This window comes from Psammomys obesus, unplaced genomic scaffold, assembly GCF_907164565.1.
Source record: "Psammomys obesus unplaced genomic scaffold, mPsaObe1.curated_primary_1811, whole genome shotgun sequence".
Lineage (NCBI taxonomy): Eukaryota > Metazoa > Chordata > Mammalia > Rodentia > Muridae > Psammomys > Psammomys obesus.
In genome coordinates, this window is record NW_026585689.1 from 4,546,451 (window position 1) to 4,563,591 (window position 17,141).

At 38.4% G+C, this 17,141-nt stretch overlaps 1 protein-coding gene across 5 annotated transcripts in view; it reads right to left on the reverse strand.

The window, feature by feature from the left end:
• The window catches only part of Bbx (BBX high mobility group box domain containing), a 239,362-nt gene that overhangs the window by 221,134 nt on the left and 1,087 nt on the right, over positions 1-17,141 (reverse strand). For 4 of the 5 annotated variants that reach the window (XM_055593924.1, XM_055593919.1, XM_055593899.1 and 1 more), the window contains exon 2: positions 14,650-14,721. The gene's annotated coding sequence lies outside the window, so the exon portion shown is untranslated. Of the gene's footprint in view, positions 1-14,649; positions 14,722-16,898; positions 16,939-17,141 lie in introns of those variants that run through there. The other variant, XM_055593913.1, reaches the window with a different exon arrangement.

The following is a 17,141-nucleotide window of genomic DNA, read 5'->3' on the forward strand; positions in this document are numbered from 1 at the left end:
GATGGATGGATGGATGGATGGATGGATGGATGGATGGATGGATGGATGAATAAATAAATAAAGATTTTTTTTTTAAAAAAAAAAAGGCTGCTTAAGGTAATTCTAAAGCAGTAGAGAAAATTTAAAACAACTTTCTGAAATTTATTTACAATAAGCTCAGTCCTACTGTCCTACTTGGGATGGTGTAAGGTTGTGATGACACATGGCATACCCAGTTTTAGTACTGGGGAAAAAGGAACAAGATCAGAGCACTTTAGGTCACCAAAGCACTTCCGTGTGGCCAGCACTGGCAGTACAGAAGTCATTTATCCGCCCTGACCCACTCCTATAGGGCAGAAACTCGTATATACAATGTGCAGCATAAAACAAATAATTCAAAAGAATTAACCAGACACCTACTAACCACATCCTAGAAAACATACCACACAGGGTACATAGATGAGTAAAATCAGCTCTCACTGTCTCAGCCTCGATTTTACCTTTACTATCTGAGGTCTCCAAAGCCATTCCCTGGAGACGTTCTTGCTAGCTCTCTAACCCCTACAGGCTGATTGCTCCAGCTAGCTATACAGAATTTATCTCCAAACATTGTCCTGAAACTTTTCATAACACCTACCAATCTGTGGCCTCTGCCAGATACTCAGACTAAGTTACAGTCTCTACAACCCTATAATGGAAGCTAGTGTTTATTTACCAAGTCCCTGTGTAGCAGGCAATTTTAGAGACACAAAAAAATACATCAATGACAAACAGTCCTCTTTCTTAACAGACTCCTCATACTTGAGCTAGACTATGTCCTTACCATTACTAAACACCCTGATTTACATATCTGTTAATAGTATTCTGGAGCATCTGCCATGTTCTATATGCTAACAGAAATCGCAATAAACAAGGCAACTTAAAATTGGTATAGCACTGCCCAGTTTTGGTATGTGGTTCCAGAGTGGGATTTTTGAAATCTAAAATATAAACAAGATAATCTATTTAGAATGAGAGAAAAAACTTAATTTTTTCTTTTAGTAAGTTGATCTTTGTAACTTTATAACCTCATACTTTGTTGCATATTAACCTGTTACATGCAATTTACAAATAAATATAAAGAGAACAAGGATATATGTTCAGATTCTTTTACTGATGAAAACATCATTTTAAACCTGGAGGCTAGTGACTTGGATGAATGTACACTTAGGGTGAGATGTTTGGCCCATGGAGGGTTAACCTTGGCTCTCCACTGATCCACTTTCTCTCATTTAAATTGAAGGAGGATTTTGAGTAGATGGCTAGAGCAAATGTAAAGTCCAAGTCCACCTTAACTTCCCTATAACCCAAGGATGAGTACTTAACTTTCTATTTCAGAGTGGGTATGTGTTATGACTACATTAAAAATATCCTAAGACCAGAGCCTCTGTCTTTTTGTTCTGCAAACACTATTCTTCATTATTAATTTCAGTTGCCACACAAATAAGTTTCATTATGACATTTTCACACATATATATCATTGTACTTTGCTTATATTCACACCTCAACTACCCCTCCACCCTCTCCTCACAGGCCCCTTCTTTCTTACAAACTGTCTCCCTTTTGCTTTCATGTGTATGTGCATAAACCTAGACTCCTTGTAAAAATATTTTTTGTCCTGTCCTCCCCTTAGTTCGTCCTTCTTTCATAGTCCTCTTCTACTTTCCTGTCATATTAGAAGAAACATGACATTCATTTGAATCTGAGTTCTTTGAACCTGATGATCTTTAGTCCCATATTCTTCAGGAAAAAAAAAGAAAAAACATTATGAAAAAAAATTCAATTGTTTATACATACCACATCCTTTATTCATTCATCTTTTGGTTGGCATCCAGGCTGATTCCATATCGACTACTGTAAACAGAACAGCTATAAATACTAAAAGATGGATCTTTGTGGATTTCTGTGACTTATGGATTTCTTCAGGGGCCTACCCAGAGTGGTATAGCATGTTCCATACAGTGATTCCATTCTCAGTTTTTTGAGAAACCTCCATACTGATTTCCATTATAGCTGTACCATATTACAGCTCCATTAGTAAGGAGTTTCTCTTTCCCACATCCTCACCAACTTTTGCTGTCATTTGCTTCTTTCACAACAGCCATTCTGACTCAGGTGAGACAAAAATCTCAATGCACTTTTAATTTGCGTTTTTCTGATGACTGGCAAACAACACTGAATAATCATATATTTAATTTGTCTGAGACTGGGCTCAGACAATTCTGTTTCTTCTTTCAGAAATTATTCAATTAATTTGCCCATCTTAACAGTTAATAAGGGTTCTGATGTTATATTTTGGAGCTCTTTGTACAGTCCGATGTATAGATTGTTTTCTCATTCTATAAGCTATCTCTCCACTTAGTGACTGTAGAAGATACCTTCATGCAAGCACAATTATCAATTGTTGGAATTATTTCTTCTGCTACTGGAGACCTCAGAAAGTTCTTCCCTATCGTGAAGTTTTGGTTAGTATCTTCCTCTAATAGTTGCAGAGTTTCCATCTTATGTTCAGTCTTTGATCTATCTTGAATTGACTTTATACAGGGTGAGAAATACAAATCTAATTTTATTCTTCTGTGGTGGCTATCCAAACTTCCCAGCAGCAGTTGTTGAAGAGGCTGTCTTTTCTCTAATGTCTGTTTTTTACATTTGTCAAATTAAATGGGGACTATAGAAATGGCTCAGCAATTAAGAGCACTTGCTGCACAATCATGAGGGGCAGTTTAGACCATAGATCCAATGCAACAAGTCAAGAGTCCTTTGCATGCCTGTAACCCTGGCTCAAAGGAGGTGGAAACAAGGGAGGAAATTGCTGACTTCTAACATAGTCTAGAACATGAAAGCCTGAGGCTCAGAGAGGGACTCTGATCCAAAGAAATAGGTAGAGAGCAAAAGGAAGATATAAGATGACCTCTTCTGGCCTCTGCACATGGACAGGCATATATACCTGTACAACACAGCACATACACTTACAAAGACACAGACATATTTACACACAATAAATAAATACATACAAACATAAATATTAAGTTAGCTGGCTAGAGCTGTGTGGGTTCATTTTGTGGTTCTAATTTGTTCTGTTGCTCAATGTCCTTTTGTGCTGTTTTGGGAATTATAGCTATTAGTCATATAATTATTATTATCTATAATATTTGAGATCAGATACTGTGGTGCCTATAGCAAAATAATGCTGTATTTATACAGTTCCTCAATATATATTTTAGAGAACAGTGATTAAATTAAGATTTGAGGATAAAATTTCAATCTGTAAAATCAGTAGCTAAGTGAATATCAATTAGAAATAAACATGAAGTATCCTAAAATTGCCTCAACAAAAACATTTTTCTATTTTGAAATACTGAGCCAAAACTTTTTAGAAAGCAATTTACTTAATGAAGAAAAGTACACATTATTTTCCTAGTTCTTAAGCGCTCCATATTGGACTCAAAGCCTACCTAGTGTATTTGAAGTCTGTGTATCAGGAATGATACACAGGATCACATGTAAGAAAATTAAAAGGGAAGCAAATGGTTCACCACAACAGTTTTACAAGGCAAGCTTATCACTACTCACATGAGTGTGTCCTCAGAGGAGTAGCTCTGTGTATACATAGTGATCCCATTCAAGGCCTTTCAAATTACAGAAAATGGTGTACAATTGCATTATTTATGCGGAGATTAGAAGTAGAAAATCATGCATATAAAACAAAACCCTGCCTTACAAAAAGTCTGAATGAGTGTTCTGGGTCTTGAGCTTTTTTTCCAGCACCAAGTAAGATTAGAACGTATGTCTACAGATGAGACTTGCAAAGATATTCATTATTTCCATGAAAATTGAGAAATAATAAGATTTAATACTTGTTCTTCAATGACGTTAAATGGCTCCAAAACAGAGACTGGAAAAAGACTCACAGATTATTAATCGCTGTATTTCTGTCCTCCTTGCTACTCTGATAAAAACATTAGTCATTATCCATGATGTGACTTTATAAAGAACTATTTGCCCAGTTTAGTTTCTTCCTTATGATACAATTTTCGAACATATTTGTTACAAAAGCACCCAAAGCTGACAACTGGGAACATTGAGTACAGTATTCTAGAAACAAAGTTTCAGTCTACACTAGGCTCAGAGTCAGAAGTCACCAGCTGAGAGAAGGCCACAAAGGAAACTACCTGAAAACATGCAAAAGCCACAACTATAAAATCACACCCTACTCATTATAAATAAATGAAAATAAGTACCAAACTGAAGTACCTGCCAGATCACAGCTTCCTAAACAAGAAACCTAAGTACAGGTTGAGAACAACCTGAAAACTAATTGATGAAAGAACTAGGCACAACTTACTATTATCTCTCATGGGCCTCTGTACAATCCATGTTAATATTTGAACTAGAAATATTATTAAGATATTTCTAATTAGTACAATTTATCTAAGTGTAAGTATTAGTGACGGTAGTATGTATTTGCACAAGCATGTCCTCTGGCCCTTTTACATCTAGGTCAAATGTACTATTCTATTAGCCATGTTTTTAACATTGGTGTATATGGAATCCTCGCTGAGATATTATACAGACCCTTCTGCTCAATCATAGTATCACTACAGATTATGACATTAATAGCAATAACTAACAAGCAAACTCTTAAAACTTGACTAAAATACAACTCTGATTTTCACATGTTACCAAAAGTTAGTAGCCTTATAAATCTATCAACAGGATATACTGGTATTTAAATAAAATTAAAAATTACAAACTTGATTCATTTTTATTGAGATTGATTTGTGTTGAGTTTAGGGCAGGGGTGCTGGATTGGGAATTTGGTCTGATTTTTGAGAAAGGGTCCCACTATTTAGCCCTGACTGGCTTGGAATCATTATGTAGAGCAGAATGACCTGGAATTTGCCACCATCCTCCTAAGTATCTATCTTACAAATGTTGGGATTAATATGCCACCACCAAATTTTAAACTTAATTCTTAAAAATAGAGCCCAGTCTCAGACAAATTAGTTTTATAATTAATGACAATTAGGACAAAAACAAGTGTCATAAGAAGAAAGTCTTCCACCTATATTTCAGTGTTCAACTCCTATGCTAGGATTGGTCTGTTTTTTCACTGGCACTTACTTAGGACTATTAGAACAATACTACATATTAATGTAGGTGATAGGTATTTACATCTTCTGGCTACATGTTTGCTTTGAGGACAATGGTTGTTTTATATTTACTTTTAAATCTCCCAAGTCCAGGTCAACTATCAAACAACACACACAGTAGGCACTTGATCCATAAATATTGACTTAAACTGACAAGAGTATTTAACTAGTTAAATCTCATCAGTACTTTATCAAACTTCTTTATTTGGAAAATAGTTGTTTGAATATAACTTAAGATATCAAGGAGAAAAAAGTATGTCAATTACCATAAATTAAACTAATTCAAGTTACAAGCTACTTGAATGAGAACAGTAGGAAAGCAGTGGGGATGGGGGTGTGAGACAATAAATGGAAAGGCAGCACCTTTGGTACAATTTTACTTGAACAATGGAAGAAAAGTAATATTCTGCAATATTCTAATAAGATGACTATCCACAAAAGCTACTTTACTAAAATATATTATTTATTTATAAGGTTTAGAAATAAGAGGAAAGGGAGAGCCATTCTAAGAGAAAAAGACAAAGTTGGGATCTTTTATAACTGCACTAGGCTGAGTAATGAATTTTCAGACTTAAAAAAAATTGAGGGATTGGAATTTAGCTCAGTGGTAGAGCACTTACCTAACAAGTGCAAGGTCCTGGGTTTAGTCTTCAGTGCAAAAGAGGGGGAAAAAAAGATAAAATAACAAAGACAAACAAACAAGGGTATACAACAAAGCTGGGTGGTGGTAGTGTACATCTTTAATCCTGGTGCTTGGGAAGCAGAGGCAGGAGGATCTCTTGAGTTCAAGGCTAGCCTGATCTACAGAGGAATTCCAGGATAGTCAGAAAAACACTAAGAAACCCTATCAATAGATAGATAGATAGATAGATAGATAGATAGATAGATAGATAGATAGATAGATAGATAAGGCAGGAGAGATGCTCAGTGGTAAGAGGACCAGAGTTTGGTTCCCAGACATGCTCATGACAATTCAAAATGTCTATAACTCCAGGGGATCAGATGCTCCCTTCTGGCATCCACTAGCACTAAATGAATACATGTTGTACAAAACATACATACAGGCAAAACATTCATACACATAAAATAAAGATAAATCTTTTTTTAAAAAGACTGATTTCATATGAATATGGATCTTAGTAACAAAACATGTTCCTTTATATTTTTACACACATTTTCCTATGCAAACTTTTATTTTATAGACTACATTCTATTTATCACAAGTTTTTTAAATAAAATAAAGCAAGACACATATCTCAACCCACTTTGAAAAACTGATGAATTTGGAACAACTAACTCTACATATAATTCATGTTTGATCAACAGGCACTCAGATATGAATGCCCGAATATAAAATACATTCACTAATTTTTCCACAAATATTGAGTTTTCTTTCAAAGTAAATGTCAGAAAACTACTTTATAACACTCCCCATGTTATACTGTAAAATTCCTCTAGTAAAATATAGTCACTAATTAATTATTAAAAAACTCCAGAACATAAACACCACATACTATTCAGTTAAGAAAAGTCCACTGCTCATAAAAGAAGCAAAGATGTATTATAGTAATTATAAATATTAAAAAAATATATAAAAAAAATGGCTATGGGCATTTCCACACTAGACAAAGCAACAAAAAAGAAAGTTGACTAGTTTGTAAACTAAGTTTGGAGCTGCTTTTGCCTTTCATGGTAATCTTATCCACTAAAATTTACATTAGGCCAAAAAAAAAAAAAATTGCTGTGGTCATGGTGTCTCTGTCTTCACGGCAATAAAACCCAAACTAAGACAACTACTAGCAGAGCACAGTGGTCCATGCCTGTTATGCCAGTACTCTTAGAGGCAGAGGCAAGCAGATCTCTGTGAGTTCGAGGCCAGTCTGGTCTACAAAGGGAGTCCAGGATAGTCAAGGCTACACTGAGAAACCCTGTCTCAAAAAAAAAAGGGGGGGGGGGTGAAAAAGAACAGAGTTCCATCCTTTCAGAACAAAGACAATCTGGAGACTTCTTGGAATGTAGCCCTAACGGCAAGTAAATACAGACAAAGACCCAGGAGACCAAGGCACTGCACACAGGCAGTGTGTGCCTAGCTAAATCCCTCTCTAGCTGTCTGACCTCAAATTACTTATCCTGAGACTTTGTCATTAAAACAGAGACAAAGAGACTCTCAGTCCAAGTTAGATTTCTCTCTTCCTCCCAGTGTAAAACACAACTTGGGAAACCATGCTACAAAGCACAGCCAAGCTTTCTAGTGAGTATTCAAACTACTAGCCATCCCTTCGAAACTAAGAAAGGATAGGGAGTTTAGCTCAATCTACTTCATCAAAACAACAGGTGTCTTTATTTCACACAGTCCCGCTAAAGGCTCCTCATAACATTGCCCTAATTGACACTTACATGTAGGAGCATTTACAAGTTTCAAACTCATTTACTCACGTTTTATTATATGAGCAGCATTAAATACTAAAATGACTTAAAACCTATAAATTTTTAAAATCAAATAAAAGTTTAAAAAATAAAATTTACCTCCATATTCTCATTTTAAGATACTTACAGGCAGTGTTACTGAGTACAGGTACAATGGGAGATTGAAAGAAAAAGGAAGGAAAAGAAGGAGAGAGAGGGAGGAGAGATGAAAGAAGCAGCCCAAGATAAAGGGAAGGCCAGAAGAAAAAGAGAAGAAAGAAAAATAGAAAATTTAAATTTCCACAACAGCTACACACAGGTTTCTCACTTTCTCGTCTTGTTTTGTACACCACTACACTCCATTTGTAATCAATCACAGAACTACACTTAGGCAAGTTTTGAAAGGCACACAACAAAATAAAATGAAGCCAGGCATGGTAGTGCAGCACTTTAATTACAGCATTTGGTCAGGCAGGGGCAGGATTAGTTCAAGAGCAGGCTGCACTATAAAACAAAAAAAAATCTTTACATAAAAGACCAGGGTAGTGAGTGACAACTCAGAATTTATTAATATTACATTAATCAACATTACTAATAAAATTCCACCTAAGTCCTCGATCTGCAGCTCTTCTACACTGAATACAGTCATATAAATAATGAAAGCACTATCAAAACAAAGTTCTGCAGTGACAACGGACTGAAAGTTTAGCGTAATGATAAACCAGACAAGGTGTTCCTTTATTCCTCGCACATGATATGCTGTCATCTTCCATCTTCATTCATAAGCAAGCTTTTCATTTGCCCATGGTGGTTAGATTGGAATTTAAAAGTAAAAGGCATAATCTTAACATTTCCTAATTTTAAGAAGAAGGAATGGAGAATCTCTATAAAACAAACCCAAAAACATTATCTAAGAATAGAATAAACTTTCAGAAAATATTCTTTTGTTTGTTTGTTTGTTTGTTTGTTTTGATGGGAAGAAGCACATGCAAGTGACAATATAACCAAGGAAATATCACTGTTTCATGAAACCTCCCTCCAGTAACTGTAAGCCTGCACTGTGTTTAATATTCTAAGAAATGACTTAGTAACTAAGTTTTAGAAATCTGTGTTTGTTTAATAAAACAAAAAACTACAACAAAATGGAGAACATTAAACTCATCTCCGAGTGCACTAAGCAGTCTGTGTGTGTTAGCACTTCCATAAGTTTGCTCTGCCCACCTAAGGGTTCAGACAGTAAGAACAATACTTACAATGGCTTACCTGGCTCTATATCCCCTTAAGCCTTGCATCCTTACATGTAGAACCACAGCATTTTCAGTCATAGCCAAAGCAGTTACAAACTTGCAGTGAAGCCAAAATGACCAGGTGGATTATCACAGCAAAAAAATATTCCTTATGGCTAAACAGATAGAAACAGCTCATAATTCACTTCACGGACTAAGAAAATTAATTCTATAGGATCACCTTCCTTATTTAAAGCCCATACCTCTGTACATAAATCAAGATTTAGACTTTTGTAGGGTTTTCTTGGGTTTTAATACAGTAAAATGTTGCAAACCGCACATATTATATAAAAATCCTTAGCTAGATTATAATAAAGTGAATAGAGATATATTGCTATGTAAGTGGACCTGAAAATTATTTGAACAACCCTGTGACAGTCAAGGTTAGGTTTTGGTACCAAATGAATATTGATGCCATAGTTTTAAGCAAAAAACCAAAATCTTTACTTTTTCAATAATGTGAATCTATATCCAAGACACATACATGAAGATACAAAAAGATTTTCAAAACATGCAAAGTTTAATTTACTGGAGTTTTTAAAATGTGACAAATTAGAATTCATAAAGTAGGAAGGAGTTCCTGGCAATGCTAATCCTAAAATTTAAGAAATACAGAAGTTACTTAATTTAATTCATTCACATTAAATTAAATGATTGTTCGGACTACCTTAAAATGAAAGTCTGTGTGCAGTATTGTGTAAACTTAAACCAATGCTGTTGAAACCCAAGCCCCTAAACTTTCTTTGCATCTGAGCTCACGCTTTATTTCCCCTAGCTTTTGGGTTTTACACTAAATTTTCAGGGACTTCGTTCATGTACGTCCCACGCATCCTTCCTTTTTCTCTTCTGCAATGTAACTTCTTAAGCACTAACATTATTGTCACACAAAGCTAATTTCAATGGCTTATGAAGAATGCCCTGAGTAATTAGTTAGAATAAAGTATTAAAGTTTATCAACAATTTTACATGTGTCCATGAGTAGATTTAAGAATTTTATTATATCATTCTTACTTGCACATCTTCTTATAAGGAAAGGAGTGGGAATTTTCTGGTTTTGTTTTTTAGGTTTTTTTTTGTTTGGTTGGTTGTTTGGTTGATTTTGGTTTTTCAGGACAGAGATTTTATGTGTAACAGCCCTGGCTGTCCTGGAACTTGTTCTGTACACCACACTAGCCACAAACTCACAAAAAGGAATAGTTTTTATCACACAAAGGACCTGTATACAAACCCACAGCATAGCTTAGATATAGTTCAGGGACCAAGTACTAAGTATGAGGCCCTGCAAAAAATTACCTGTGTCTATCACTGAGGGAAATCATAACACCTGTACGTAAATATCAGCCATGTATCTTAATGGACGTTTAAGAACATATAATCTAAAGCAGTGGTTCTCAACCTTCATAATGCTGTGTGACCCTTTAATACAGTTCCTCCTGTTGTGGTGACCATAAAATTATTTCATTGCTACTTCATAACTGTAATTTTGCTACTGCTATGAATTGGATATTTTATACATGACCCCTCAAAGGGGTCATGCCCCACAGATTGAAAGCAACTGAACTATAAGGCATCCCAGCATGCAAAAAGTTGTCAAGAAAAAAATGCTCAATGCTCTCAACTAACCACCTTGAAATATAAAAAGCCATTTTCTTGTCCTCTTGTCCTCTTATTCTATGCTATGCCCTTGGCTGGGGGACAGAGGGGGTACTGAAGCCAGAGCTTTGTACATACAGCACTCTACCAAAGAGCTATATCCCAAGCAACAGGCTCGGCTTTTTAAAGATGTTAAAAGGCCTTTACCCAGATCCAAAAACCACTGTGGCACACCTTAGCTTTTTTTTTTTTCCTAGCTATTATTATTTCTTTCCCTAATTACTTGTCCAATAAAACAGACACTATATAGAGTGCTGATTACAGCTAAGAACCATTAACACGCTATTGTCTTGTGTAGTTCTCACACTCTTGCATAGAAAAATTACATTCTGCAAATACAGGAACGGAAGTTTTAAAGCTGTGAGATGACAAGTTCTATGTCCCTCAACTTATCTGCAACAAATGGAACCTAGGACTCTTTGTGTGCAAAGCCTCATTTCTTGTCCTGTTCAGGCTAACACAAGGATATTTAGAGTGATGAGGGCTCTGTCAGTATTGCACTGAGCACACTGAAACACAGCCTAAATCTGGGGAAGTTGGAACAGACCTCAGAAGTCAACAGTTTCAGAGGGTGATTCCTGTTCAGTCATTAGCCACTGGTCTATTATGCCAGAACTTCTCTAAGTCCTTCCCACCTACTTCAAAATCACCTCTGGTTAAAATCTAAGTTTCTGGGCCTCACCAAATCAGAGTATCTAGTAATGGTGCCTCCATTCTTAGCATACACTCCAGATTAGTATTTTCAAACAGTTGAGTCATAAAATAATTCTATAGAGACAGAAAATACCAGAGAGTACCATATACTCTCTCAGGAGACCTGCTTGGAATGCTGTTTGGATGCTGTTTGGAAAGCATGGTTGTATTGCACACAATTCAGTCAAATACCTTTAAGAAATATAGCTATTTTAACTATTTCTATCTTCATTTCTCCTCTTAAATCTTATTTCAATATTCCTTTTACATACGTGTATGTGTGTGTCATTTTTAAGATCTTAGTTATTCCATTCCAAAGGTTTCTATTATAACCCGAGTCTTTCTGAGGTCTGTGCTTAACTAAAATTATTTAAACATTTTGCAATATTTTGGTTTTCTCACTCTTAATTACTTTTCCTTTTTTATCCACCCTCCTCACTATGTGGAGTTATTTCGCCACCTGGATCCTTGAATTGATTGGTATAATTTAACTCTGTACTCTGGTGGATAAGTCGTCAGTCTAGTGGATAAGTATTCTGGTGGACACTCTGTGAAATGTAATCAGTTAAGTTTTTCATCCCCTCACTTTCTAATCTTCTATTCGTATTTTAGATAGAATCCCTTACTGGCTGGCTCTTGTTTAACTGGCACTTGTTTCAATACTCACCATATCTTTTCTCTGAAAGAAAAAAAATAAAATAACAAGGATCCCCATTAACCTATGAGCATTTTCTAGGTAAATCTACACAACCTTTGATGATGCAGCATGTATGTATTGGTGTCCCAAGGAATGACAGCCTTTAAATTGTTAAGACAATCAACTATACATACTGAGTGAAACCGCACTCAAACTCTGCTCGTGTAGGACTCAAAAATATAGAAACATGTGGTTCAAAGCACAAGAGATATCACACCAGCCTATTTTAAAAGCTGCCCTTGGCAGTGAGTTAATAAAAACGTAGGTGGACGTCAAAGCACAAGTTCAAAAACAGTGTCGTCTTCCTGAGCTAAGCACCTGTTTAACACCTACCTCACAGACATTCTACATTGCTGATGACGCCGCACATCAAAATTAAGCATCTAAATTAATTTGATTACCACAACTGGAAACACAGTCAGCACTTTTGTAAGACACTAAGAAGAAACTGGGCGATTTCTTTCAGTACAACAAAAAACAGGCACATCAGCCATGACACTTCCCCAAAAGTTATTTGGTTTTTCTGTAAGGTCGTGCCAGGAATCCTTCAATACTTCATATAAAGCTTTCCAACATAAAATTGATGTTTACAGCATAACTCACTTAGAGATGTGGACCATGCTGTTACCTGTGGTCTTTATGAAGAAAGGATAACATACACTTCAAGGATGCTAGCCAATAAATAAAAATTGGAAATTGTTTATAATTTTACTGAAAATGTGGTTTTATTAGCTCAGCTGCTACATAATACATAATTTTCATGCTCATTGTCCCTTCCATGTTAAAAACAAAGCTATCTCATTAACTCATAAGTCTAACACATTTTTAATTAGATGCAAAGATAAAAATGGATTTATTAAGTCTCAAAATTATAAGGCTTTTAAGATACCTAAGTGTATAATAGAAGATTTCCTCAATCCACCCCAGTACTCCAAAGATATAGCATCATGAAACAACACAGATAGGCTATCCTTTTTAAAGCTGGCATTTTATGTGAAATGCAAATTAGGACTTCAGTTTCAGAATTTAATAGAGATACGAAGAACCAGAGAATTTTGGAAACTTGATCATACTGAAGCAGAAGCTTCCTTAAATTCTTACTTTGATAAGGAAAGACACACATCCAGTAAATACATTGTAGATTCAAATAACTGGTAATTCATGGCAAGGTGACTTTTAAAGACCCCATTGCAAGCTTTACACTATCACAATCATTGTACTGACTTCAAAGATAGTTCTTAAAAACACTGTTTTAATGAAAAAGTCATTTGCTATCTCAAGGAAGTACAAGACTTGATCAGATTGCTTTTATTCTGGTATTGATTCTTATATTAAGTTTCTGAGTTGGCCAAATACATTTCCAGAGGGAAAAGTAACATTAAATGTTCGCCACACTGAACACAATGTAGCTTTGTGTGTAAATAGGATGTTCTTTAGAAAACAATTATGTATTCTGAATCTATTGCCATATGGGGAAAATGAAAAACTTAAAAAAAAAAAATCAGCAGTACTGAAAAGTACATGCTAAATTTACCTTATAAAATAATCGCATTATAACTGCTCCAGTTGGTCCATTATATGTGACATTATAAGATCTCTGACTGAAGGAACACCTAACTGTGAAGAAAAGTGTAATATACTACTCAAAAAAAAAAAAAAAAAAAGAAAAAGAAAATTCCCACAAAATTTAGATTACCTAAAGCACCCAATAATGTCCAAATATTTGTTACTAACTATGGACTACTACAAAGGCCTGATCTTCAAACTCAATCCCTTTTAACACTAACATATTAGCATATAGAATATCCCACCCAATTAGGAAACAAGAAAGGCAAAGATTCTAAGTTTTCTTTCATGGAAAACTGAACACAACTCATTTTCACTCATAATGCCCAACTTCTAAATTCACTATGGTATTACCATAAAGCACCACATTTGATATATATAAGATTCAGTACAGCTAATTTTCTTAGGCCATCAGCAACTCAATGTACCTTTACAGCAGAGGGACAGACTTGCTAATTAGTTTTCTGTAGTTTCTAAACACAGTGTTGCTCTGAAATGCTGTGCAAATCCTGTTTTCCTGTTATCTCTCACAAACTTTTTACACACTTACTACCCCAGACATATTTTGCAGAATTTTCCATTTCAGAGATTTGGGAGGCATGTATCTGAAAATGGCAGTTATGCACAAGACTAGTAAAATGTTCCTAATTTCTCCAAATGCATAAATCTTTATGGAAGTTGGGATAAATTTTGAATCAGGCTTGTACATTAAGTAAAAGATTTACTATACTACCTAAAAACAACCTTCCCCAACCCAAAAGTAACTATTTCAAGTACCACAGAAGATGAGACTCTGGGAGAGAGTGAATGTGTCACATAATTAGAAAAGTCCACTTTACGGGCTTCCTTGGGTTCTTAATAAGTTTATTCATACAATACTGCCTGACAAATTTACTAGATCTTCAACTATGTGTAAAACTTCAGTACCAACTACAATATCTATTGATAATTAGTTTTCAAGTGACACTTGCAGATAAGCAAGAAACAAACATTTACACTATCTTCAAATGTTAATAACCTGCAGCTGAACTAAAATTTTGCTATGAGAAACTCAGTGAGACAAGCTGGGAGGGGGGGCAGTATTGTAACTCCAATAAGCACCTAATAATCTAATAATGACCCTTCCTGCACTACCATCAGCCACCCACTTCCCTCTCTCAAGAGTGTGCATACTTACCCAGGAAGGTAAATGGGAGGTCCACAGGAAGGAAGATGAACTGCAGCAAAGCCTTTGTCATATGATAGTGACCTATAAGGAGCACATAAAGGCACATCCTCAGGATGGGAAGGCTTTACAAGAGTACAGTTCAATGAAGAAAGGGCACAAAACCCGGGAGTCCAGCTCCACACCAACCCCTTGCCCTCCACCACCCTCCTCCACGAAAGAGCTGCAAGGGCAGAAACGGAACGCATCATCTTCCTCGCTTATTCAAAGCTAGTGGGGGCAGCCCAGCGAGCATTCCAAGGTCTCTCCAGAACCTTGCTTCCTACTCCCTGTCTGTACCAAGCAGAAAGTTGATCCGTTCTGAACAGCAGCAAAGCCCACATCACGATCATTCATCAACTTGCACAAGTGATCACCACCCCCTGGGCAAATTCACCAGTAACCAAATCGATAGGCACTCCTTCGTGCCTCGCTGTGCCTCGGAGCCAGGCAGCCTGAGGAGCCACGGCGGCAGCGGGTCCAGGTATCACAGCCCTCAGCCCTACAGACCTGGGCGGCCACAGCCAGCTCCCAACAGCCTGGCTCGGTCACAATCCTGAGACCGGAGATCGGAGTCGACCTGGGGAAGCACATTCTCCAGAGCCCACGACAGCAGGCTCAGGCCACCAGGTCGGCGAGGTTGGGGTGGGGGGAGGCTAGGAAACGCCAGGGGAGAAGAGGAGGGAGGAATCCCACCCAGGCTTTGTTGCTGGTCACCATCAACTTTGTATCTTAGTACAAAATGTCGATCTTTAAGGCTGACAAGACAGAGGCAGAGGTAGAGGGAGAAAGAGAAAGGCAATAGAGTCCATCTTGCTTTGGGGAACAGGGGGAAGGAAAAAAAAATGAAGTGCAAATCCCACACTCTGGGCTTAAAAGTCTGCTAAACACCTTTCCACAACGCAGGAGCAACGAGTGGGGTGTCCCTGTGCCCGTGCCCGCTCGAACTGGCGGCGGTCTGAGCAGAAAAAAAAAAAAAAAAAAAAAAAAACGCCTCCCTCGCCTCCTCTTCCTCCTCCTTCCCCTCCTCCTTCTCCCGTCCCTCCTCCTCCCGTTCCTCCTCCTCCTCCTCCTCCTCCTCCTCCTCCTCCCTCGGGCCCCGGCAAAGATCCCGCCGCCGCTGCTTCTGCCGCCCCCCAGGGAGGCACCGCCGCCGCCCGGCCCCGCGCTGCCATTCCAGGCTTGGACCGCGCGGCGTGGCGCGCGTGGGGCCGGGCGCCGGGTGGCCGGGCGGAGATGTCCGCTCCGGGGACCCCCGCGCCCCCTGGCCTTAGGCTGACTACAAAAGTCGCGCTAGCAGAGGTGGCGGCGGCGGCGCGCAGGGGAGAGGACGTGCGTGGGTAACCCACGCCGCGAGTGGGCAGCCCCCAGGGATGGCCGAGAGCGCCCCTCCCCGTGCAGGCAAAGTACCCCAGTCCCCACCAGCCAGCCCCAGGAACGGCAGCCCGGCGTCCACGGCCGGTAGACGAGAACTGGACGTGTCATTAGCAGGACAGGCAATGGTTTCAAAGCCCCAGGCCAATGACCATTAGCCGAGGCAGAGCTAGCTCGGTCCCCATCCCCCCCCCCCCCCCCCCCCCCCCCCCCCCCCGGCCCCCCCCCACCTCCACCCCACCTCGAGAAACTTTTCAACAAGATCCACCTGGGCTAATTCGTCCTCAGACAGTTAAAATATCGCCTAGACCCTACACACTGGGAAGGAAGGGGGACGCACGCTTTATTTTCCTTTCTACAGAAAGGAAAGCAAAAAATAGCTTGTCTCTGTGTCTCTCCCTCTCCTCTCCCCCCCACCTCTGTCGTACATGTTGTGTCTTAGCTTTTTGCATCGTTTCGTTTTACCTTCCTCATTTAGCAGAAATGATCGCGGGTATTTCACACATCAACGTGTTCCAGATTCCTGGATTCAGGGTCCTTGTAAATTACAGGACTCGGGTTCGGTTTCAGTTACGTTAAGTTTCATGCGATATCCACAAAATAAATAATAATAATAATAATAAATAGTACGTCTCTGAGGGTGAGTGAGCGAGACGAGGTGGAGGAGGAAAAGAAGCCTCCAGTCTGATTTCTGTAATTTAGTAGCGACCCGGATCGCAGCAAATAACAGTGTAACACGAGAGTGGCTTCCGAGGGTTGGGGAGCTCTTTCCAGAGGCACCGACCCCATCCCCGGATAAAGGATCTGCAAGTTTTCTGTCATCGCGACCGTGCAATGCCATAACTTACCTTCAGAATGAGTCTTTAAACAGCCGAGGCCTTCCTCCTCCCCTCCACGCCACCACCCCCAGCCTCGCTCTCTCCACCTTAAACTTATTGACACAACATAATCCCACATTCAAGCAAAATCCTGACACAGCCTCCCTCCTCCTCTCCCCCCTCCCTTCCCTCCCGTTTCTCTCTCTCTCTCTCTCTCTCCCCCTCCCTCTCCCCTTTCTCTCTCTCTCTCTCTCTCTCTCTCTCTCTCTCTCT